At 44.6% G+C, this 25,952-nt stretch overlaps 1 pseudogene; it reads right to left on the bottom strand.

The window, feature by feature from the left end:
* Positions 1-15,174: 15,174 nt before the first annotated feature.
* LOC121445197 lies at positions 15,175-15,270 on the bottom strand (annotated as a pseudogene).
* Positions 15,271-25,952: the final 10,682 nt, after the last annotated feature.

Below are 25,952 nucleotides of genomic sequence, written 5' to 3'. Positions count from 1 at the left end.
AATGCCCTCACTCTATGGATTTGGGAATTCAGTTTCTGCATTAGTGGCTTTTCTCACTGCTGTGACCAAGTGCCTTACAGAAGCAAGCTAAAGAAGGAAGGATTTATTTGTGCTCATGATTCAGAGGGTACAGTAGTTTAGTATGGTGGGTGAGTTGGTCTGGTGCAGCGGGAATCTGCTTCTCACATTTTAGAGATCAGGCAAGAAATGACAGTCCCCTGCTGTCACCGTCAAAGGCCTGCCCCAAGTGAAACAACTCTAGCCATGCCTCCAGTTCCAAAGGATCTACAACCTTCCAAAACAGTGTCAATGCATGGGGACCAAGTGTTGAAACATGAAACTTCACATTCGAATGGTAATAATCTCTAACACAAGGATTTGGTGGAATGGAAACATTTGAGCTGTGTGTAGCAATGCCCCAAAACCCTAGAATTACTCTTTTATGGAAGAACCTCTTCAGCATAACAGTGTACATCCTTTCTCAGCCTGGCCCCGCCAGAAAGAAGGCCAGGCCTTCTCCCTCGGCTCCACACTTGCCTGGCCCACATTCTCCCAAGGCACCGCTTAGAGAGCATTCACACAGTTTCAGCCCCGAAGGAATTCACATGCGGCTCATCCTTCTACTCGGGAGAGTGCTTCTTGCTCCCCTGTATTTGGGCATTCCCTAGGGAGCCCAGTGGGGTCCCTGCCTTGACCCAGGCACTGTACTAGGCTAATATAATGGGGATCATCTGACATCTGGGAACGCTGAGGCTTCAGGAAATTGCCCAGGCTTGCCAGGCAAGGAAGGGGCTAAAGCCAAGAGGACATGCCTCATGGGGGTCTTCTGGCACCCACAACTTCATATTCTTGGACAGCTAGTAACAGTTCCCTCCACAGGCTGTCATTGTGCCTGTGACAAGAGAGTACTAAGCGGGGAGGGGGGGCAGATTGCTCTGAGTTCAATCTGTCCTAGTGGGAAACCCGCCAGAGCATCTCTGGAGAGCCTGGGCCAGAGCCCGAGTTACTGTCAGGATGTGGCCTAGAGCCTCATTTCCCTTCCTGGCCCTCCCTTTATCTTGCTCTTCTCCTTCTGCTCCCTGACCCCGCTGCCCCTTCCATGGGAGCTGCAGCGCAAGCTGCTCAGGAGGAAGCGGCTGTTGTTATTCGCCCTGCAGAAGCATTTTGGCTTGCCTGCTCTGCAAATCTACTCATGGCTGAGGAAGAAGACCAGGGACATCCTAGTGGGTTTGGGGGGGGGGTGCAAAATTTAAGTAAAAGCAACACATTCCAGCTTTTCTACCTCTTTGGGGATTCTATTTTTGTTGCCCAAGCAGCTTGGGAACTTGTGGGTTCAAGTAGTCCCCTTGCCTCAGACTCTCGAGTAGCTAGGCCCCTACTCCTGTAAGCACAGTAAACGGTAAATACGCAGAACATTTATCTGGAGTTTCAGTTACCAGCAAACTGGCCTCAAGCAGCCATCCTAACTTCGTGCTCACCCGTTTCTTATTTAGTCCTCATTTCTCACTGGCCATATCTACCATAGCTAAAACATGCCCTGCCTGGCCTCCTGATCTTCCCACATCTGCTTATTTGACAGATTCATGGAGGTAGTGTGAAGTCAGGCCCCACTTACCAGGTTCACCCTCTATCAGTCTCTCAACTGTGGCTAATCATATAACCAGCCTTCCCTGTCCGATGGCTGTGACCGTAACAATGGTCTGAAAATTGCCTTGTAAAAGGTTCGCACGATCTAAAAGTCATTTCTTTCCTTCTTTCTCTCCCCTTCCCCTTTCTCTCTCCCTTCCATTCCTTCTTCATTAATCCCCCCTCTCATCTTTTTCTTCCCCACCCCCTTTTTTTGGACACAGAACCTCCTTATATAGCCCAGGTTGGCCTGGCATATAAATCCTCCTGCCTCAACTTCCCACATGCTGGTATTACAGCATGTGGGATTATATCATGCCCACCTCCAATGCCATTTCTCTCTCTCTCTCTCTCTTTCTCTCTCCCTCTCTTTCTTTTTTTAAACAGGGTTTCTCTGTGTAGCCTAAGATGTTCTGGAACTCATTCTGTAGATCAGTCTGGCCTCAAACTCACAGATATCCGCCTGCCTCTGCCTCCGTACTGCTGGGATTAAAGGTGTGTGTGTGCCACCACCAGCTAGCTCCAATGCCATTTCTTATTGGTAAGGAAAACTGACCCATCCTTAATGGCTCAGCCCTGTGGTATCTCCTTAATGACTTGGCTAGCAGTGAGCTCTCCAACATCAGCACTTGGAGAGTCTTCACAGGGCACATGGCTTGGTGCCCAGAGGGAACGTTACTTGTGTCCAAGTCTGTGTAGGGCTCTCTCCTGGGCTATGTACATATGTGGAGCCAGAGAACTGGCTCAAGGTGTCTTCCCTTTCCATGGGTCCCAGTTCTACACATGATCGATTCTTGAAAAGAGTTTGCTGAGCTGGGGGAGCAGAAACAAATACACAAGTAAGAGCTGACTTTACGGCTTGGAAGCTAGTCTTGGCACTAGCTGATTTTGTGTCTCCTCTGTAAGCAGGGAGGTTAGGGAAAGTGACGAAGTGCGCTGGTAGAGTGGCTATAGAGGGAGGCGATGGGAATCTTTTAAATTATGCAGATTAATCTATCTTCTTGACTGTACTTCTTTTTTTCTCATCTGGTTCAGGATCTCTGGGAGACAGAAGTTAGTCATGCCCCATTCGTGCCTTGTCCCAAGCACTACATAGATAAATGAGACAGCAGGCTACAGAGCAAGGAGCTTGCCTCCAGGTGCCCCACACTGTAGCCCCTGAGCAGCAGAGTAGACTGCCGGCCTCAGAGTGCCACCTCCTGTGACAGAGAGGGGATGAGAGATCCCTTGGGGACTGCGGAGATGGCTCTGTGTTAAGAGCACAGGCCATTCTTGCAGGGGACCTGAGTTTGATTCCCAGCACCCACATGGTGGTTTACCATGATCTGTAACAATTCCAGGGACTCTTCTGGCCTCTGCAGACACCAGGCAGGCAGGTGGTGCACAGACATAAGCAAGCAAAACACCAAAACACAGAAATAAAGTGAAATGGACAAATAAAGAAGAAAGCTGCCTTGTGAGTAGCAAGGGTGTCCGTGAACCAAGAGAGAAGGAGCCCTGATCTTGAACAATAGAGCTACTTGGAGGTCCCACGAGGCATTACTAAGCTCTTTCTTGGGGTTACACTTGGGGTCCTCCTCTGACCCATCCACTTTTACATTGTTGAGATAAAGGTGGCTCTACCACATGGCCCGTTTGAAGTAGACAGGCTGCTCAGTTTAATTTTGCCTGTGAAGAAGTACTAAAACCAGCACAATGACCATTTCCACTGCACCCAAACTCTCGTCTCCTGGCTCCCTTTCACCTTCCTCTGCAGCCTAAGTGAGGAGATCAGGGATCTATGTGGGTGGGCTAGTCTAAGACTGGAACATTCTCAGGAGCTGCAGTCTTAGATTTTGAGGACTGGGGCCAGCAGAGTCTTGGAAGTCAGTTCTTCATGATCACTTGGTCCTCTGACATTGAAATTTGGATGAGCCGAGGCAGCCCTTAATCTCTTCATGCTTGAGAGTTTCTAGCAATGAAGTGAGACGGTTGGGCAAGATGCTAGGATGTCCTGTCAGTCTGGAGCACGTGCCCTTTCCGTGACAAAACTTGTCTAAACACTGGTTTTTAAAAAATATAAAAGAAGTACAATCCATCTTTGTTTTCTGATGCCCTGAGTTCTAGTGGTGCTAGAGAACTGGGTGAGGATGCTGGCCGGCCGGGACCCTGATGCAGTCTTCCTGGTGCAGCCTTACTCTCCCCTCATTCTCTCTTTTCAAGAATACAGACTTGGTTTTCTCTGCTGTGCTCCTAAGACACAGTGGTTTTTTGGCTCTGCTGGAGAAACAAGGCTCACTCCTTCAGGGGGAAATAGGGGTGCAAAAGGGCGGCCTCCTCTGTCCTCCCAAAACACCATTATCAGGCCATAGAATAGGAGCCTTAGTTTGTTTTCGGTTGGAGTTTCCAGGCACTCTTTTGGCATGTAATGACTGAAGGGCATGCACCCTCCCTGTACTGGATGTGGGCACACAGGTGAGCCCTGGTGGTGGGAACACAAGAGCAGCAGGAGAGGCAGAAACACTGAGGTGTGAAGGGAATTCCACCTGGCACACTGGGTCTTGGGGGGCTGCCTGTGAGGATAACCCACTAAGGGGACAGGCTTTGAGCTGGGCATGGAGGAAGAACTAGAGTGAGCAAGATAGGACTTTTGAAGAAGGCACAGGCCTTAAGGACTTTTCTCACTCCCCTGAGGAAGAGAGGAATCAGTTACAACCACACCCCCCCCCCACACACTTGTTACTGTCCCCTGCCTATCTGCTGTGCCCCAGGGAAAGGTGTGCAAAAAGGCGGTTGCACGGTTGTGAGCACATTCCGGGGTTTACTTCCTCTGTGTTCAGCAAGCGCCCAGTAGGTGCTCAGTAAATGTCTGTTGACAGACGGAGTGCACTCGAATGCCATGTCAGGCACTGGGAGGGGTACCGAGAGAAACTGGCCCCAGTCCACATCTGTGGTCAAGAAAGAGGGATAAGACAAGCATATAAATAACTTTATACAGGGACAGACTGTGGTAAATGCCTTGGGAGAAAAACAGAGACGAGCCATGGAGGAGGGGCACTCACATCTGGCAGAAGAGGTAGCAGGGCTCCAGAGAAACCCGGCTCCTGGTGGTGCCGAGCAAGCTGATCTGGGGTAGGGATGGGGCTTCCACAGTGGCTCAGGAATGTGTGTGTGGTGAGGGTGGGGAGTGAGCACAAGCTGCATTCCAGACCCCAGAGGCAGACTGGGGGGACTGAAAGTTCCTTCAGAATGGCTCCAGCAAGCACAGGAAGAATAAATCACTGACAAGTCGGAGCCTTGCTAGAGCTAGTCAGGTCTCCGACTTCTTGCCCTGCGTCAACCCCCAACTCACAGAACAGACTTAGCAGGGGTCCTTGCTGGTTGGGCAGCTCAAACCATAAGTGGTAGCCAGTCCCAGTGGCCTACCCGTGATTTCACAAAAGCCTTCTCTCCAAACTCACTGTGCAGCTAGGAACAATAAAACTCCTTGACCCCAGGAAAAGGCCACGCAAGGACCAACAGTTGCTGGCTTACTTCATCCATCATTCATGTGCCTGGGATGGGCTGTTGCCGGGCAGCAACGTGAGCAAATGGGGACGGGAGCCACGTTATTTCACTTGAGATTGTTTATCTGCTTATTGGCTGCCCCAAAGTACACAGTGGGGAGTTGGGTGGCAACATTCCTGGTTGTGCTATACATAGACAAGGGCCTGGGAATCAAATCCAGTCCTTCCTCTGCTCTCTGCTTTTGTTCCCTAGGCTAGGTCTAAAGGACGTCAGTTGCTGTGAGCCAATACATCGAATGATTTCTTTTTAACAAGCTATTATTACCATCATCAGACGTTTCCAAATTTCTTATCTCATTGAATCTTCAAAAATTCTTCTAAGGGGAAATTATTGTTTTTCCTTGACAGATGAGAAAATAAATGAGGAAATAATAGAGACATTAAGGGCCTTATCTAAAAACACACCAGAAAAACGGTGCGCCTATTGGTCTGGTCTTCTAATGGCAAGTGGCCCCAGCTCAAGTCTGAGAGTTTGAAGTTGGTTACAAATCATCAGCATTCAGGAACCAAACAAAGGAAAAGTGGAAGTGGAAGAGCCACCAGACGAGAATGTGCTATCATAGAGAAAAAATTCTTTGGCTTTTTGTTCTTTGGGGGCCTACAACCCAGCTCCCAAATAAATCCACGGAGACTTATTCTTTCTTATAAATGCCCAGCCTTAGCTTGGCATGTTTCTAGCTATCTTTTCTTAAATTATCCTGTCTATCTTTTGCCTCTGGGTTTTTACCTTTCTATATACCTTTCTTTACTTCTTACTCCACGGCTTGCTGTGTAGCTGGTGTCTGGCGCCTTGGAGTCCTCCTCTCCTCCTTTTCTTGCACCTCAATCTTTCTCCTCCCAGATTTCTCCTCCTATTTATTCTCTCTGCCTGCCAGCCCCGCCTATCCTTTCTCCTGCCTAGCTACTGGCTGTTCAGCTCTTTATTAGAACAATCAAGTGTTTTAGACAGGCAAAGTAACACAGCTTCACAGAGTTAAACAAATGCCACAGAAAAGAATGCAACACATCTCTGCATCCTTAAACAAATGTTCCACAGCATAAACAATTGTAACACATCTTCAAATAATATTCCACAACAACAATGGAAGAGAAAACTTAGCACAGCAAGCTCAGTATGGAGGCATCTAGAAGCCTCCAGAAAAATGGGAAAAAACGGAGGTGGAGCTCTTCCTCACCTGGGATCTCTTGTGCCCACTGTGTTGTGGCTGCAACCCATTGGAGGTGTGCATGGGACAGCTCTGTTCACAGCCTCAAGGCTGACTTTGCCATGAGAAGCTCTAATGCTGATCAAATTGAATCCACGAACATTTGTTACATGTACAAAAGCAAGAGACAATATAGATATCACTGTGTGTAGATGTTTGTGTGTTGGTGTGTGTACACGTGTGTGTCTGTTCATGTGGAGGACAGAGGAGAATCTGGGGTACTCCTCAGGCTCCAACCACCTTAGTTTTTGAGCCGGGATCTCTCATTGGCCTGGAGCTCACCAAGTAGGCTAGGATGGCTGATGAGTGAGCCCTAGGCATCCACCTGTCTCCACCCAACCCTGGGATCACAAACTCATACCATCAGGTCCATATGGTTGCACGGCAAGTACTTTAGCAACTGAACCATTCCTTCTGGAAGGAAGAACATGTCCCAACATGTAGCAGCCTGGGATATATAGCAAGACTCTGTCTCGAAATAAAATAAAAATCAAAACAAATGTTCAATTATCACCACAATCAATTTTAGAATATTTCATCTTCTCTGCAAATAAACATCGTACCTGTTAGCCTTGTCCTCCACTCCCAGTATCCTTTACTCCCCACTCCCCAGACACAGGCAATGGCTAGTCTACTCTCTGTCTCTATGGATCTGCCTATTATGGACATTTCATAGAAATATTATACAACATGCCTTCTTTTATAAATGGCTCTGTTCACTTAGCATAAGCTGTTTTGAAATTCAGCCATGTTGTAAAGATGGGCCAACATATTGTTTGTAGAAAGATATTAAATTATATGAATACTCCATATTTTGCTTATCCATTCATAAGCTGATACAGTTGGCAATTTTTAAAGGAAATTCTAATTTTTAAAAAATTGTATCTATTTATGTGTTTGCACACGTGTGTGCAATGCACCACCACTACGTGAATGTGGGGGCCATAGCGCAATTTGTAGGAGTTAGTTCTCTCCCTCTACCATATGAGTTCCAAGGATTGAAATCTGTTGGTCAATACTGGTAGTAAGCAAGTCTTTCTTTTGTACCAACTGAGTCATCTCACCAGTCATGCTGTGTGTGCGTGTGTGTGTGTGTGTGTGAGAGAGAGAGAGAGAGAGAGAGAGAGAGAGAGAGAGAGAGAGAGAGAGAGAGAGAGAGAACACTCTCTTGGAGACTAGGAGTAGAATTTCAGAGTGGAAGAATAACTCTTCTGAATTTTGAGTACACAGGAGAATGGCTTGTGCCAATTAGGTTATGTCAACTTGACACAAGCTAGAGTCATATGGGAAGAGGGACCCTCAACTGAAAAAGTGCCTCCGTGAGATTGGCCTGTAGGCTAGGCTGTAGGCATCTTCTTGATTAACGATTGGTGTGGGAGGGTGCAGACAGCCCACTGTGGGCAGTACTACCTGTGTGCATGTGGTCGGGGGCATATAAGACATCAGGCTGCATGAGCCATGGGGAGCAAGCCCGTAGGCAGCGTTCCTCCACAGTCTCTGCTTGGTTTCTGCTTCTAGGATTCTGCCATGACCTCTCAGTGATGGACTGTGATCTGGGAAGTGAAAGTCAAATAAACACTTTCCTCTCCAAGTTGCTTTTGGCTATGGTGTTTATCAGAGCAGAAGAAAGTCAACTAACACAGGCTACATCATCTCTCCATGCTCTTTATCAACACTAGCTTCCAGTGTCACGGTACTCAGAGCCATCTCAGTGAGGGAAAGATGGTTTCTCACTCACTGTGTTTTTGAGTCGTATTTCCTTAAAGATTCATTATACTAGATAACTTTTCTTGGTAGCAGGTCATCTGTATCGCTTCTTTGGAGAAGTATTTATTTCCATTCTTTTCCTTCCTATAGCTGGATGATGTTTTAATTTTTGACGCGTAATTGTTCTTTATATATTCTGCATACTAGAATCAGATAAGTAATTTACAAATATCTTTTCTCATTCTGCACATTGTATTTTATTGTCTTGGTAGGGCCTATTAGTGCGTAGAGGGTTTAAATGTTCATAAAGTTGAATTCATCTAATTATTCTGTGACAAAGCTTTTTACTGTCATATCTGAGAAACCACTGCTAAATCCAAAGTTAATATCTCTCTCTCTCTCTCTCTCTCTCTCTCTCTCTCTCTCTCTCTCTCTCTCTCTCTCTCTCTCTCTTTCTCTGGTACATTGGTATAAAGAAGTAGAAATTCAGCTTTATTCCTTTATGTATGGATCTCCAGTCTCACAGCACCATTTACTGGAAAGACTGTTCTTTCCCCCTTGAATGCTGCTGTCACTGTTGCCAAACATGAGTTGTCCTTAAATGTATGGGTGTATCTTGGGGTTTTCATTTTAACCAGCTGAGCCATCTCTTCAGTCCACACTGGGCTTTCTTGAGTACGTTCTGTTCTGTGTAATTATTCGTAAAACTTCATATATCATATTCCTCATTTGCATCTGAAACCTCCGCCCGTTCAGGGGTGTGTGTTTCGCTACTCTAAAGAACTGCAAATCGTCTTTGAACACTCTGAGTGCTTCTGTTCCTGTTCAGATTCGTGGGTTTTGAAAGACTTAGTGCTGTTAAACTGTCAATATTATTAACAGCATCCAAAGCAACCTGCAAAGACCGGTGTGATAAAGCATACCTGTAATTCCAACACCTGGGAAGCTGAGGGCTGAGGATTGTGAGTTCGAGGCCAGTCTGAACTACAGTGCTTTTTATTGAAGACAGGCAGTGGAAGGGGGAGTGGAAGGGTGGGGGGACAGTGGAAGAAGGAGGAGAAATGGAGGAGTCAGGTGTGTTTGAGTCTTCTATTTGCCAATCGGTTTCTTTCATAAGCTAATATTGCAGCCTTTAGGCAAGATCTTTTGGACTTTACTCTGTACTATTCCCCTGCCTCATTAGGACTAAAAATCAAATGTGTATGTTCTCCAACTTTGTTATTCTTTTCCAAGACTAATTTTCCCTAGAAATTCCAAAGGCTGTCTTGGAAATCCATGTAATTTTAAAATTAGTTCTTCCATTTATACCAAAAAAGGCCATAGGGATTTGAGTAGGAGTTATATTGTGTTTGTAGGTTTGGGGGTTTTGTTTGCGTGTGTGCTTATTTCTTTGTTCATTTAGATTGGGTCTTCTGCAGTGCAGACTAGCTACATACTTCCTAGTTAGCTGACGATGACCTTGAACCTCTGATGATCCTGCCTCCAGCTCCCGAGTGTTGAGATTACAGGCGCGCTCTCATGCCTGGCTCCGATGGGCTTCCTTCTAATATATGGCTTTTTCTTAACTGTTTTTCCACATTTCACACTTTTTTCATTGGGAATTGGACATTTTAGAGAACTAGCACATTCCAGCAACTTTTGGCATTGGTCTCTCCACACTTTGTCCCAGCATTTCTTCATGTTATTCCTCGGTTAGTCCAGGCTGTAAAGTTTTCATAAAGGTCATCCCCCTGCAGGCCAGCAGAAGGTGATCCCTAGGGTGCCCCCACACATCCAGAGTTTTGACTGGCCACTTTGTCTCTTTCCCTGATCACACCTAAAGTGTAAATTGTTAATGCTAATTCTATTGGTTTAAAAAAAATACTCAGGGCATAAATTGCTTCCTAACCTGTCCAGCCAAATTATAGGGGTTGTTTCTGAAGTACCAGTCCCCTAGATTAGTGTTTGAGATTTGTTTTGACCCCTGGTGTGTTCATCTCTGATGTCTCCCATTTCTGTCCAGAAAAGTAGCTAGTCTATAGTTTTGCTACATCTCCAAGGCACCCACAAAGCCACCATCCATTGCCTCCCCGCCCCCTTCCCAGGTTAGGTATGGACTTCTCCATGCTGTTAGACATAAAGTCAATTTCTTTGGGGAGTTATTTTAAACTCTCTATTCTACAGCCTGCTTTTCTCCTGGGGCAAAATCTCTGAGCCACAGTTTTGTTCCAAGGTCAAAGACGATGACCAGTTTCTGAGTAAATCCCCTCCTTCCTCCCAATTTAGGAGCTGAGCAGTCACCCAAAGGGGATCACCGCTGTTGTGGATCTTGCTTTTCCTTACCTAGTACCTGAGCCCCAGAGGCCAAGCCAGCGAGCATTACTGTCTTCCGTGGTGTTCTAGCCCACAAGAGGGAGCTGCACTGCAAAAGGGAGCCCCTGCCTCTCAGAACTGGAACTAAGCCTGAGCAACAGGTCACTGAGGATGGATGGAAAGTGCTCCATCTCACTCCTCTTGGGAAGATAGTCCTCCCACTGGGAGCGGGAGAAGAGGATGCCCGTGTTCCTGGGAACAGCCAGGGTGGGGTTTCTGTCCCTTTGCACCAGGTAGGAGAAGGTGGGAGTAAGTCTTGTTCGAAACACCCCAGGTTCACTTTTCAGACTGAAATTTAGTAGATTTTCTTGAAGAAGTGGGTTCTTTTTCATTCGTTGTATGCTTTTAGGAGCATTTCCAGGGACTCACAATTTTATAAATTACACTACTTAGTGATTTTAAGGTTCCCACAGAACCTTCTCTCATCCCTCCTGCATACATCATGGCCTGCCTCCTCCAGTGCAGATAGTACACATCCCAGAAGGACATTCGTTATGGCTGATGTCACATCGTTATCACTGACGCTAACAGTTTACACTACTGTCCACCCCTGGTGTTGTACCCATGTGCACGGTATGAGTTGTCTCCTGTTATCACACGGGACCCCTCCATTACCCTAGGCGTTGTCTGTGCTTTACCCACTCATCCTTCATTCCCGATAACGCCAGGCAAGTTCTGATCTTTTTTGCTGTCGCTGTAGTTTGGCTTTTTCTGAAATGTCATATCTAGGCAGGATAGAAAGCCAGGGAAAATTAGAACACTATGGAAAGGGAAAGACAAGAGTCAATAGCTTCAGCGCAACTGACGAAATCAAGATCACCTACAGAGACAGCATTCTCCTTTTCCAAGAGATGCCTTAAACAAGAGCAATAGACATCAACGCGGAAACCATGTTGCTTCAGGCCAGAACGTGTGCGCTCTTTCCAGTGAGCAGCATCAGCAACGCCTCCCTCATCCTTAAGTCTGAACAATGTGCCTCATAAAGCCACCTTACGATCTCAAATTCTTCGAGAAGAGAAAGGCAAGCAGCTCATCTATTTTTACTTTATCTTTGAACCTGGTAGTCAATTATATCCTCTGAGCAATGCAACTTCAAAAGTCACAAAACCTTATGCCTGTAAGTAACATTTAAGTGTTAATATTTCCTGGGGCCTGAGACATGACTCAGTGGCTAAGAGCCCCGCTGCTTTTCCAGTACACTGGGTTCAATTCCCAGCACCCACAGGGTGGACCTGATGCCCTCTTCTGATCTCCAAAGGCACCAAGCACATACATGGTGCACACACATACATGACACAAAACACCCCCCCACACACACATAAAATAAGTAAAATTCTAAAAATATTGGTCTTTCCTATAAAACACTGTAAAATTTGCATTTACAGAAAGAAATTCCAACCTTTTCATCTCTTGCTTTATAAGACTTGTATGCCAATATTTGGAGCCCCCACCCCAGCTGGTAAAACCTTCAATAACCCAAAGTCACCTCTGCATTTCAAGAAGGCCTAGAGCAGTGACCCTCTTTCCCCTTTGCTGCCATTTCTTTTATGCTAAGTCTTTTAAAACTAGCCAATCAAGAAAAGCTGTGAGGTCAAACCCCAGCCAATGGGGAAAAGATTCACTCACCACCTGCCCTAGCAGAAAAACCAAGTTCACTTCCTGTCTTGATGTTCTTGCTCTTCCAAGTGTACCCTCTTGAAGCGTAAAATTTCCGTTTGAGACAATTTAATTAGATTGGTAGTCTGCTCCCAAATTTTCTTCCTTCCTTCCTTCCTTCCTTCCTTCCTTCCTTCCTTCCTTCCTTCCTTCCTTCCTTCCTTCCTTCCTTCCTTCCTTCCTTCCTTCCTTCCTTTCTATTTTTGAGTCAAGGTTTCTCTGTGTAGCCCTGGCTGTCCTAGAACTCGCTTTGTAGGCCATGCTGGCCTTGAACTCACAGAGATCCACCTGCCTCTGCCTTCTAAGTGCTGGGATTAAAGGCATGCACCACCACTGCCTGGCTCCCAATTTATTTCTAACACAGTCATTGAGACACTCAAGGTCTCTCTCTCTCTCTCTCTCTCTCTCTCTCTCTCTCTCTCTCTCTCTCTCTCTCTCTTTCTCTCTCAAGGTCCGCACTTAAATATAAAGCATATACTAACAAACTCACTAACTTTGCTCTACTCTACTTCCTCTCAAGATCCTTTTATGTGACGTAGTCAAGGATGCTGTTTTACCTGAATGGAGTCTGCTAAATGGGACACTTCCTTATGCTATAGGATAGCCTTCTCAGATTAGTTTCTTTCACTTAGCAATATGCCTTTAAGCTTCTTCCATGTTCTTTCATGGCTTGGTAGCTCAGTTCCTTCGGTTTGGTTTGGTTTGGTTTTTGTTGTTTGAGATAGGGTCACTAGCCCAAGCTGGGTAGCTCATCTCTTTTAGCACTGGATGCTATGCCATTGTCAGGTGGCAGCTTAGTTTCTTCATTTGCCTACTAATGAGCATTTTGGTGGCTCCCAAAATTTGGCATTTATGAACAACGCTACTCCAAACATACATGTGAAGGCTCTATGTAAATACAAGTTTTCCATAAAGAACATGACTGCCAGATCATAGGCTGAGTATACTTAGTTTTGTAATAAATTGCCAAACTATCTTCCCAACTGTGTGCACCATGTTGTATTCCTACCAGCAGAGTGAGAAAGCTCCCGTTGCTCCATAGGCTTGATTGTGTCATGTTCTAGATCTTGATCATTGTAATACTAGATATTAATATTTCATCGTTGTTTTAATTCGTAATCCTCTAATGACATAATGTTGACTATTTCTTTCTATTTTCTGAGACAGCGTGCCATGTAATTCAGTCTGGTCTCAAACTCACTACATAGCTGAAGATGCCCTTGAATGACTGATCCTCTTGCCTCCACCTTCCAAGTAAGGGGATTTAAAAACTGCCTGGCTTAAAGATTCTTTCATATTCTTATTTGCCATCTGTATATCTTCTTTGTGAAGTGTTCGGGTCTTTCATCATCTTGTGGTCATCATTATCACTGTGTGTGTGTGTGTGTGTGTGTGTGTGTGTGTGTGTGTGTGTGTGTGTGTGATGTATACCACTATGGGATTCCAGCATTGCACTCGAATGGTCAGACAAAGGAAGCATTACCTGCTACACCATCTTGGCAGCTGTTATTCAGGTCACTTACCAATTTTTAATCATGTTCTTCATTTTCCTACAGTCTATTCTTGTGAGTTTGTATATTTGAGACTAGCAGGTTTTATCAGGTACGTCTTTTCTAAATATTTTCTAAACATTTCCCCCCAGTCTGTGGCTCGCCTTTCCATTCTCTTGGCAGTACTCTTAGCAGTGCAGAATGACTACCATTTTTCCCTTTTTTGTGGTGCTACAGTTCAAACCCAGGGCCTCAGGCATACTAGGTAAGCACTCTGCCATGGGGGTCATATCTCCAGTCTAGAATTTTTACTGTTAATGCATCTAGCACATCAATGATTTCTTTCACACATTGTGCCTTTGGCAGTGTGTCTAAAAGTCATTGCAACGTAGATTTATTGATCATAGCAAATGTACAGCTCTGGTGTGATGTGTTGGTAGTGGATGTTGTTTTGCACCTATGAAGACAACTTATATAGAACTCCACAATTGCTACTCTTTTGCTATCGATCCAAAAGCTCGCTGAAAACTAAAGTTTGTGTGTTTGTTTGGGCCTTTTGCAAGAGACGCTTACTCTGTTGTTCAGACTGGTCTGGAATTCATTCTCTCTGGAAACCAGACTGATCTCAGACGTGTAATCCTCCAGGATCTGCCTTTTGAGTGCTGGGATACAGGTGTGAACCACTATACTCTGCTAAAATGTATTCATTTAGGAAAACCTGTAAAGTCCTAGGTGAAGAAGGCTGTTAGCATTGTAAGTAAACTAATAAGTGTGGGTAAAATAATCCTCATTCTGTACAAGGCCATCTAGAGTTTGAATTCTATTACCACCTAGGAGGTGTGTTGTCCTGCACTTTGCATTTAGATCTGTGAACAATTAAGAATTAATTTTTGTGTGATGTCTGATTCCTTTCTTCCTTCCCTCCGTCCGTCCCTCCCTCCCTCCTTCCTTTCTTTGGCACATAGATGCCCACTTGTTTCAGCACAATTTGTTGGAAAGATTTCTTTGCTCCATTATGTTGCTTTGTCCCTTTCTCATAGAGCAGTTGACTGATTCAAGTAGGCCTATTTCTGTTCTCCACTGATCTGACTATCTGTCTATTCAGTCACTAACAACAGTCTTGATTGCTGCGGCTTTACATAGGTTCTCAGGGGTTGGCCAGTGTCAGTCCTCCAACTTTGTTCCTCTCCTTCAATATGGAGTTGGTTATTCTGGGACACTTGTGTTTCTATATATAAAACTTTGGAACTAATTTGCTTAGATTCAGAAAATAACTTTCTGTGATTTCTATTGGAATTGCATAGAACTGTAGATCAACTCAGGGAGAACTGGCATCTTGACAGTATTGAATCTTCCTGTTGTGAACATAGAGTATCTCCTCCATTTATTGTTTGATTTCTATCATTATAGTTTTATAGTTTTCTCTATACAGATGTTGTATAGCTGATGTTAAATTTTTACTCGTGTTAGATACTTTGGGAATGCTAATATATGGTAATATGTTTTTAAAACAATGCATAAGGTTAATATATATAATGAATTGTGCATATTTAATATACATATATCTTAATAAGTTTTAGGTAAAGATATACTAAAAATATGAAACATTTCACAATGTTGTCTGTCATCCTTGCATAGGATCACACTAATCTCTGTATTGTCTCAACTTTACATGCTCCTGAAGAAAACACCATAGTAATGTGTTTTTAGTTCCAGATTCCACCTACTCATCGCAGTTGGCTTTTGTAAGTCAACCCTGTGTCCTGTAACCTTGCAATAGCTGCTATTAGTTGTCAGAGTTCACTTTTTTTTTTTTAGATTGCCTACCTCTATGATCATTGATGTGGGAGTGATTTCTTATTAATAAAGAAACTGGCCAGGCAGTGGTGGCGCACGCCTTTAATCCCAGCACTCGGGAGGCAGAGGCAGGCAGATCTCTGTGAGTTCGAGACCAGCCTGGTCTACAGAGCTAGTTCCAGGACAGGCTCCAAAGCCACAGAGAAACCCTGCCTCGAAAAACCAAAGAAAGAAAGAAAGAAAGAAAGAAAGAAAGAAAGAAAGAAAGAAAGAAAGAAAGAAAGAAAGAAAGAAAGAAAGAAAGAAAGAAAGAAAGAAAGAAAGAAAGAAAGAAAGAAACTGCCTAGGCCCATTTAATAGGCCAACCCCTAGGTAGGTGGAGAAAACAGAACAGAATGCTGGGAGAAAGAAAGATGAGTCAGTGAGTCACCATGATTCTCCCACTCCAGACAGACTCAGGTTAAGATCTTCCCCGGTAAGCCACCTCATGGGCTACACAGATTATTAGAAATGGGTTAGATCAATATGTAAGAGCTAGCCAGTAAGAGGCTGGAACTAATGGGCCAGGCAGTGTTTAAAAGAATACAGTTTCCGTGTAATTATTTTGGGTATAATGCTAGAGATGCAGGCGGCCAGGTGCCAGGAACGTCACCCCGCCGCTCTTAATACTACAGATCATGTGATCTATGAGTAGAGTTTTTTCCCCTTCCTTCTTTGTTTACTCTTTCCTTCTTTGGGGGAGGTGTATTTTGAGACAGGGTTTCTCTACGTAACAGCTCTCACTGTCCTGGAACTAGCTCTTGTAGACCAGGCTAGCCTCGAACTCACAGAGACCCACCTGCCTCTGTCTCCCGAGTGCTGGAATTAAAGGTGTGCGCCACCACCGCCCAGCCTACCCTTTCCTTCTTATTGCATTGTTTACACTTCCCTGTAAGATGTTGGAAGACAGTGGCAGGAGGGCACATCCTTGCTTTTGTTCCTGATATTAGTGGGAAAGCTCCTCAGAGTCTCACCATTAAGTGTGTTTGCTGTAGGTATTTTATAGATTTTTTTCTTTTTGTTTCTGAGATGGGATCTAACCATGAAGCCCAGGCTTACCTTGAACTTAAAATCCTCTAGCCTCTGTGTAGTGTTGGGCTTACAAACGTGCACCGCCACACCACAGGTTCTTTTAGTCCTAGTGTGCTGAGGGTCTTATTCTGACTGGACATTGATATTTTCATCAAAGCCGTTCTCTGCATCTGTTAATATTATTGTGCTTTTTCTTTGTTACATTATCAAGGAATGGACTGCATTAATTAATTGAGTTTTCGCGATAGCGTCTCACAGTGTAACTCTGCTGGCCTGGAACTTACTTTGTAGACCAGACTTGCCTCCGAACTCCTGGCTCTGCCTCTAGAGTACCTTGATTGATTTTTGAAAATGCTGAACCAGTCTTTCCTAGCTAGCATAAATCTCACGTCATTGTGAAGTGTAATTCTTTTTCTACATTATTGGATTTGACTTTATCTTTGTTCGATTTTAGTATTAGGATAATGTTAGTCTCATAGAATGCATTAAGAAATATTCCTCCTGGTTTCTAGAAAAGTGATACGTATTCCCCCCCTCCCCGAACAAATATTTGGTAGAAATTTCCACTGAAGCACTCCAAGCTTGGTGTTTCTGTTTGGGAAAGGTATTAGTGACACAGTTTCTTTAATAAATATAGGCCTATTCATATCGCCTAGTTCTCCTTGTGTGGGTTTTGGCAGGCTCTGCCTTTAAAGGAATTGACTGATTTTGTCTAGGGTGTTGAATTTGATGGTATAGAGTTGGCCACTGAATTCCTTTGTTCTTCTTTTGGTGCATGTGGGATCAGGAATGAGGCCCTCTCATTTGTGGCATTGATAGTCCATGCTGTCTTTTTTTTTTCCCTTTGCCTGGCCTTAAGGGTTATTGGTTTTACTGGATCTTCTCAATGAACTCATCTTTGGCTTTGTTGATTTTTCTCTAATGATTTCCTGCTTTCAATTTCATTGATTCTGCTCTGATTTTTATTATTTCTTTTCATCTATTTAGTTTGGGTTTAATTTAGTCCTTTTCTAATTTCTGATGGGTTAAGCTTTGATTATTGCTGTTCTGCATTCCTTCTTTTCTGATATTTGCACCCAGTGCTGTAACTCGCTCTCGCAGCTCTGCTTTTGTTGCACATCTGGAGAGGCTGGCGTTTCATTGCCCTTGATTAAAGCCTTTTTTATTTCTTTTGAAATCCCTTCTTTGACTTGTACGTTATTTACAAGTTTGATTTTAATCTCTAAATATTGAGGCTTCTGGAGACAGACTTCTGTTATTCACTTCTACTTCCACCCCACTATGATCTGAGCAGATTGCATGCAATTTCTTGTCCATTAAAGTGGAAAGGTGGTTAATGTGTGCTTTGTGGCCCACAAAAAGTTACTAGTAGCTAGCCTTTGTCCTCACTGAACTTTCAGTAATCCGTCAATCGACAATTCAGATTTCATACCTAGTACCGTTTTCTGCTTATGAGACCTCCATACCGCCTTCCATACACATTGTCTTTCAGAGTCACGGTCTGGCCACGGTGTACTAGCTGGTCTCAGAACTGCTGGGCACAAGTGATCCATCTCCCTGCCTCAGCAGCCCAAGCACCGGGGGCTACATATGTGTGCTGCTCCAACATGCCGGCAAGCCTCTGCTACCTCAAGTTAGTATCCTCCATGTCTAGTGCCTGCTCCAATTTTAAGGCAGTGCCTTTACCTTGGGACTTCTCTGCTGGCCCTAAGAAGAGCTGCCGATACATTCAGCTTTTTACCTGTTAGGGCAGATTGGTGATTTTGGGTTTTGGTTTTTTTTTTAAGCTCTTTATATGCTCAACTGGAAATTAGAAACCAAACTTGGTGTTTGAGGTTTTTGGTTTGTTTGTTTAGGTTTGGGGTTTCAGGTTCTATGTAGGGACTGTGGCGGTGGTGGGTGACTTTGTTTGTTTCCTTTTGGTTTTGAGCCAGGTTCTCTCTGTGCAGTCCAAATTGGCCTAGAACTCTTTATGTAGCTCAGGTTGGTCTCCGACTCACTGGCCACCTGCCTAGGCCTGCTGGGAGCACAGGTGTATACCACCGTACCAGGCTTGGGCCTGAAGTTTTGAAATATTTTGTAGAATTTATCAGTGAGGCAACTTGAGCAGGACTCTGCCATGAGGCAGCTTCGCATTTGTTGACGCCATCTTTTTATTTGTTTTACTATATTCATATTTTTCCTTCTTCTTGAGCCCATTTTAGAAGCTGTTCTCTCTGGGAATTTTTCTATTTCATTTTACTCTTCTAATTTGTTCCCACATAGTTATTCATAGTTTTATATTCACTTCTTTTTAGTTCCGTAATGTCAGCAGTGTTGTGTCTTCTCCGTTTTTCTGTTGGTCTAGTCAAAGACTTGTCTTTTTCCCCTCAAATAACCAATTTCTGATTTCGGTGATTTTCTCTATTGTTTTCATGCTCCCTTATTTATTTCCTTTTATTTGTTATTATTTCTCTTGCTTGTTTTGAATTTAGTTTGTTGTTTAGTTTCCTGGGCCATTTGGTTTTTATTCCTTATATATCACATCTTGTTTTGTTTCTCTGTTCTTTTACTGACTTCTTTCGTATTGTTTCCTAGTTCATAATATAATCCATTTAGTGATATTTTTTCAACTGCAGTATTTTTATCTCATTTTTGGGGACATTTTTTTGTCTTTGGCTTTTTGTTTGTTCTGATTTTAACTTGGGGGGTTTTGTTTTTCTCAATTGTTTCTTAATTGACTTGAGGATTGGAATATACATTTTAGTTTATGCATTAGTTGCTTTTTCGTTGCTATAATAAAATGTTTGACCAAAAGCAAAAACAAATTAAAAATTAAAAAAAAACAAAATGGAGGAAAGGGTTTATATTCTCATGGTTCCAGAAGAGAAATCGGTAAAGATGGAGGAGGCACAGCAGCAGGCGGTCAGAGCAGGAAGCTGAGAGATCTAGACTTCAAGCATAAAACCGAGAAAGCAGACCGGAAGTGTGGCTATCCTGTGCACTCTCAAAGCTCATCCCAACTGGCGTACTTCCTTCATCATTGCTGCAGCTCCTAAAGGTTCCAGGACCTCCCTAAACAGTGCCACCAGCTAAGGGCCAAGTGTGCAAATATGTGAATTTTAGAGGGACATTTCTCATTCAAACTGCCACAATCCACCCCTGGCTCCCCTAGGCCCAGGATCATCTCGTGATGCAAAGTGCATTGAGTTCAAAAGTCCCCACAGTCCTTCAGTTTCAACATTGATTAAAAATCTAAAGTCCGAGGTCACTTCTGAGACTCAAGACAATTTCTTAACTGTGATCCCCTGAAAAATCAAGAAGCAAAGTATATACTTCCAACATCACAGTGGCACATTACCGTGCCCAACGGGAGGGATGAGGGCATAGTGGGGAAATACTGGGCCAAAGCAATATTGAAATCTAGAAGGGCAAATATCAAATATTATAGGGCTGTGTCCCTTGCTTCGGTGGCTGTGCTTCGCCGACTCTGATGTCTGCCACATGTCCCTCTTGAGCTGGCCCCACTCCCCGTAGGCAGCTCTCCCCTGCAGATGTCCCACAGCTCTGGCATCTCCAACATCTTGGGGTCTCCGCTGCACTCAGACTTCCCTATCAGTCGCATGCAATGGCTTCTTGTGCCCTCCTGGTCTCTCAGGGCCTTCTCACGGTGGCTCCAACACTGCCACACATTGCCTGGCTGCAGCAGCTCTCTGAAACCATGGAGGGAAAATGTATAGTCTCTTGATCCCTGTATCTTTGATGCCTCCAAAGCCTGTACCGCTAAGTTTGGCTGCCAACCTGGGGTGGCCCCTCACCCTTTTGATTTACATCAGTAGCAGCCCTTTCCATGGTGAAGCAATTGTTTTCCAGTAGCAGAAAACTACCTGGGCCCCCGTTTTCACAAGCTGGAAACCTAGTTGGGTGGAATGTTGATCTGAGAGCGCCCTTTCCCTGGTCCTAGAGTAAAACAGGACTCCTCTGCTTAACAGTTACAGCCTCCCTTCCCACACAGGCCTTGGCTGTCACATTAAACCTTTTCTCTCCAAACTGTACATTTTATATTTCTCTCTGTCCTACATGTTCTTTTTCATTGGAGACCTACAGAAGTATTACCAATAACAACCATGCCACGGATTTGACCTTACCAAAGAAATTAGCCCATATTGTTTTTAATATAGCCTCAGGCAAGTTCTTATGACACAGGCAAAAAGCAGCCAGTTTCTTTGCCAGAATCTCACAGGAGTGGCCCGTGGCTAACACTGTTCCCATCTGAAAGCTCCCGACCCACGCCTCTATTGTCTGCATTTTGCTCAGGACTGCCGTCTTCCAGGCTCCGTTAAGCTCTGCTTACAGCATTCAACGGCTTTTCTCGTCCAAAGTGTCAAAATCTTCCACATTCCTTCCCAAAGGAACATAGTCAAGTTCTTCACAGCAAGAGCCACTCCCGGTACCCACTTCTATATTGTTTCCTTTTCTGTGGCCGAGGTAAAATTCTGGGACTAAGGCAACTTACAGACGGAAGGAAGTTGACTTGGCCGTTTAGTTCTAGAAGGGAAGGTCATAATAGCAGGGGAGGCAGGGCAGCAAGTGCCCGAGTCTGAAGCTGAGAGCTCACATCTTCAACCAGAAGCATGAATCAGAGAGAACAAATCGAAAGTGAAGCTAGGCTATGGACTCTCAAAGTATGACCCCCAATGGGATACTTTCTACAGCAAGGCTGCACCTCCTAAAGGTGCCACAGCTTCCCCAAACCGCACCATTAACGGGAGGGCAAGTGTTCAAATATGTCTCTGGGGGACTTTTCTTTTTCAAGACTCCACAGGTTAACAAAATCTACTACAGGTTTATAGTAAACCAACAATAATGAGGTATAGGAGCTGCATCTTTATGTAGCCCCCTTTTCTTCCTCCGTTCTTGTGCTTTTATTATTGTCTGCCCGTGTATATTCAAAATCTAACAATACCTGTTTATAATTATTGCTTCATATAGTCTTATATTTTTTTTTAAAGAAAATACAAGAAGACAGGAAAAGTCAAATCAATTTTTAAAGTTTCTAAAATGCCACTGCTGGTCCTCTTCATTTCTTCCTGCACACTGGACATCTTCAGTCATGGCCTTACGCCAGCACATGTGCACTGTATGTTTTTTATCCTAACTGCCTCCTTCATGCTGTTCTCAAAAGTGATTTATTTATGCATAATAAGGGGTAGAATATAATTTTATAGATGTTGTTCATGAAATTACTTTTAAAATCAGTTAAATAAATAAAATAAGTTTATTATTATTAACCCCTTACCCTTTCTCTGAGAAATGCTGGAGATTGTACCCAGGGAATGTAGGACCTTACAGATGGTTGTGAGCCACCTGACAAGGATGCCGAGAACTGAACTCTGGGTCCCCTTGTAGGAGAAGGAAGCACTCAACTACAGAGCCATCTTTCCCACCCCATGAACCAGGGTCTTGCACACACTAAGCAAGTACCCCACCATCGTGCCACACCGTTGAGCCTCATTATGTCACCTTTTTATTAGTATTTGCATAATTGCTTTTTCTGGAGCTCGTGGTCATTTGCGTGACTGCACAGTGCTGTTGGATGTCATGCTCTGTGGGTGTGAAACGCTTCCTTTAGTATGTTGTAGAAAGCATGGACTCCAGCAGAGCATTCTTTCAGCCTTTTTTTTCCCTATGGTCTTTCATTTGCCTTCGTTTATAAAATGTGCTTTTATTGGGTTTAAGGATTAACCATTCTATTTTTTCTTTTAGCACTTTGGCTGTATCCATGTCCTCTTGCCCTCTTGTGGCTCTGTTGAGAAGTTAACTGTTACTTCATGTTCCCGGGGTTTCCTTGTACATGTGTGATGAGTTGACTTTTCTCTTACATTAAGATTTTCTCTTGGTGTTTGAACAGTTCGGTATTTCAATAATTTTGATGTGTCTTTATGTTCTTTGCAGTTCATTGAACTGGATTGCTATTGGTATTTTCCATCAAATTAGATTGGGTTTTTTTGTTTGCTTTGGTTTGGGATTTTTTTTTTACATTGTCTTTCTTCCTCCTTGTGTACATGTGCCGGTACACTTAATGGTGTCCCACTTATCTCTGAGGCTGTTTATATTTTGTCACTTGTTCAGATCAAAAAGTCTCTTCTCACTATGTTTTTTTTGGTGGGTGAGTGTGCAGGTAAGTGGTGTGGCTTGGCTCCTGCCATCACAGGTAGGGAAGCTTTGAAATGTGCCCCCTGTTCAACCAGAAACAAGTAGCCTAAGCGTTCTCTCCCAAGTCATTCTTGAAAGGGATTCAATCTTAGGCATACCCAGTCTTCAAAACTGCCAGGGATTGGTGTGGTTTAGCTTTAAGCCTGGTTTCACAAGAGTGGCTCCTGGGTGGAAGCAGCTAATTCTTCCATCAGGGTCAGATTAGAAGTTGTGGGCTGGTAAGGCATCTGTTCATCTGCATGTGGTTTGAAACTGTGTCCAAATCTGCCCCATGCCCTATCTTACTGTTGCTCATCTGGATGCAGGCTGTAATGAGTCTTTCTCTATCCCACCAGTCAGCTCCCAAATAACGACATGGAGACTTCTTATTCATTATGAAATCCCAGCCTTAGCTTAGGCTTATCCCACCAGCTCTTATAACTTAAATTAACCAATTTATATTAATCTACATTCTACCATGTAGTGTTGCCTCTCTTTCATCTTGTACCTCTGTTTCATCTCCATGTGTGGTTCCTGGTATCTCCTGTGCACCTAAGATTCCTCCTCCTCTTCCTTTCCCTCTGAGGAAATCTCACCTATACCTCCTGCCTAGCTATCGACCATTCAGCTTTTTCTTGCACCAATCACAGCAATGTGTCATCACACAGTGTACACATACCCCACAACAACAGCCTGTGCATGTAGACAGGCTTTCAGGTCTGAGGTGATTGATGCGATGCCCTGAGGTGTCTGCATAGCTCTCTTTCTCCTAGGTTTTCTCTGGTGCTTCTGTGACTAACCTGCCATTTTTTTCTGTCACCACTAGTTTCATATAGCTACCAGCCAACCTCCTCTCAATTGCCCATGGCTAAAGTCTCCATTGTTTTCAACAATGCTCTTACATGTGAACTTCTCTGTGGTCTCTTCTAAATAATCATTTTCCATAGGGCAGAACTGTGAAACTCTCCATCCTACCACCTGCCTGCAGGGCCTGTTAGGCCACTATACTGGAGCTGGTGATGGGGCTGGTTCTGCATCTCCCAGACTGATACCTCTTGCCCTATGAATGGACACTGAGAAGACAATAGTAGTACCAGTCCTTCTTGCCTGTTCTATTTGACCCTCCATCCTATGAGTAGGATGATTGAGGCCAGTGTGCTTGGCCTGCCTGCAGGACCTAAGACAAAACTTCTGCCCTGTTAGTGGGGTTTGTGTCGGGGAAAGGCTGCTACCTGGAATGGAGTGTCTGTCACACTGACCCAAGGAAATGATGTTGCTGGGGTGGAGTTGTCACCACTAGACTGGGAGGAAGAGCAAATGGTGTTTTCTTGGCCTTGCCCGCCCAGAATAGTCCCACGGAGTCAGTCACAAAGGAGGGCTGGGGAGAACTGTTGTTCTCAAGGTCTTTGCTGGCATTTAGTAGATTTCCTTGGATAAATACTTCTCTGTTGGTCTGTACTTTGAGGACAATTGCCAGAGGCTCTAAATAGGTGCTTTGAAATTTTTCGCCTGTTTCCCTGGAGAGAAAAATGAGCTTCCCACACAGTCATCCTGGAAGTCCCAACCCTTCGCACTTTTCCAGTGGAAAAATGTTTCTTTTGTTGGAGACTCTGCCACATATTATCTCTCTAAAATTCAATCAAGCCCAGATCTGGGATTTCATGCGGGCGCAAAAGAAAGCACACAAAATGATAAACTAGGTTTCCAATCTAAGGCTTATTTCAAAAACCAGCCGAAAACATCATTGGAGGTGCTTCGCAGAGGAGCTGCTCTCCAGAAAGCAGGCGCTCATCAGAGGGGAAGCACTAGTAATTATGTGTAAATCACTCTAAACCCGGAACAGCAGAAAGAATATCATCCTTGGGAACTGCTGGGGGGGGTTATGTTGGGACTTCTTCGCTGTTAATGCGACTATGGCGTTGAAATTCCAATTTCATGTTTATGAAGGTGGGTGGGGGAAATTGTCTTTAATAAATATTGGCAGGAACACAAAATAGCCCCCCTCTGGTTTCTAGAAGCACATAGGACAGGCTGCAAAGTACAGTAGGCTAGAGTGTGGCGCCGCCGTGCCTCTGAACTGCTTGGTGGTTGGGGAGTCCTTGTCCCTTCTCTCTGCCTCGCTTGCTCCTGCCTCCCTGGAGCATGCGGTGAGGTGGTGCCCCTGGGAAAGGTGCCTTCTGACTGAATAACCGGCTCCCCAACTGGGCCTCTCCTCAGCCCCACAATTTGTTCAAGAGAATGGTCAGTTGTGAAAAAGGACAGTGTGTCAAAGAGAAGAAAGCCCTAGCGTCCTTCGCTTCTGTCTCCCATTCTTCATCCCAGTTCCCAACAACCTCGATGTCCCGAGCAGATGACCGTTTTCCCTGGCTTCGTGGCTAACATTGCAGAAGGGGTGAAGAGCGACTCACTCACCTGATCCCTGAGGACACTCCCTTACTTGCCTTTTGTTCAGGATTGATGGCAAGGGGCACACTGAGGACTAGCAGGCTGTGCCCACTAGAGAGGTGCCCTGACCTCTCATCTCTGAGCCTGGCCTCCACTGGTGCACTCTCCCTGAACACATTTGTTTCAAAATCCCCCCCCCTTTATCTCTCTATTCTGAGCACAGCCTTTCCTCCCACAGCTTCCCAGCGCATCTGCAGTGGGGCCTCTTAGCCTTTTCCAGAGCATCATGAATTTAGACACTGCCTTCTCACTTCCCTGCCTATCTGTTCCCCCCATCCCTGTTTCTCCCCAAGTCCCTCTTCTCCTCCCTCCACTCTTCCTCCATCAGTAAATACCTCCCCTTCCTTCTCTAAACAGCCTGGTCACCACGATGACATCACCTCCTTGACCTTTGGCCTCCCTCGTCATACCAACATCTCAAGGCTTATTCTGGGCCTCTTTCCAAAAGAGCCTTTTCTCCTCTCTTAGCCTTGAGTACTCTTTATAGAGACAGCAGGAGTCCCTTCATACCCACCCTCCCCCAGGATCCAGGTCTGAAGCTTGATAAAAGGCAGGGCTCCTCTCCTCTAGTCAACTAAGATGACAGAGAAGTAGGCCGTAGCTGGTCCTGTGTAGAGTCGAAGGAAAAGCCTGCAGCTGGACCTGCCCGCCGTGCCCTGCTGAAGCGCCTACTTAGTGTTACTCAAACCACTGGTTGAATAAGAAAGGAAAGCAACCCAAATATTACGGTAAAATGTCCCATTTTGAAGAGTTGACAATTATTCTTTTTCTCCCCAAGAACCTAGGAGCAGGGCTGGAGAGAAGACGTGGCAGTAAAGAGCACTCTGTTCTCACAGAGGACCCGGGTTCAATTCCCAGCACCCACAACTGCCTATCACTCCAGT

This window comes from Microtus oregoni, unplaced genomic scaffold (genome assembly GCF_018167655.1).
Source record: "Microtus oregoni isolate MIOR12 unplaced genomic scaffold, Mior012 000163F_ref0000286, whole genome shotgun sequence".
NCBI classification, from domain to species: Eukaryota; Metazoa; Chordata; class Mammalia; order Rodentia; family Cricetidae; genus Microtus; species Microtus oregoni.
This window is presented reverse-complemented; position numbering and strand designations above follow the sequence as displayed.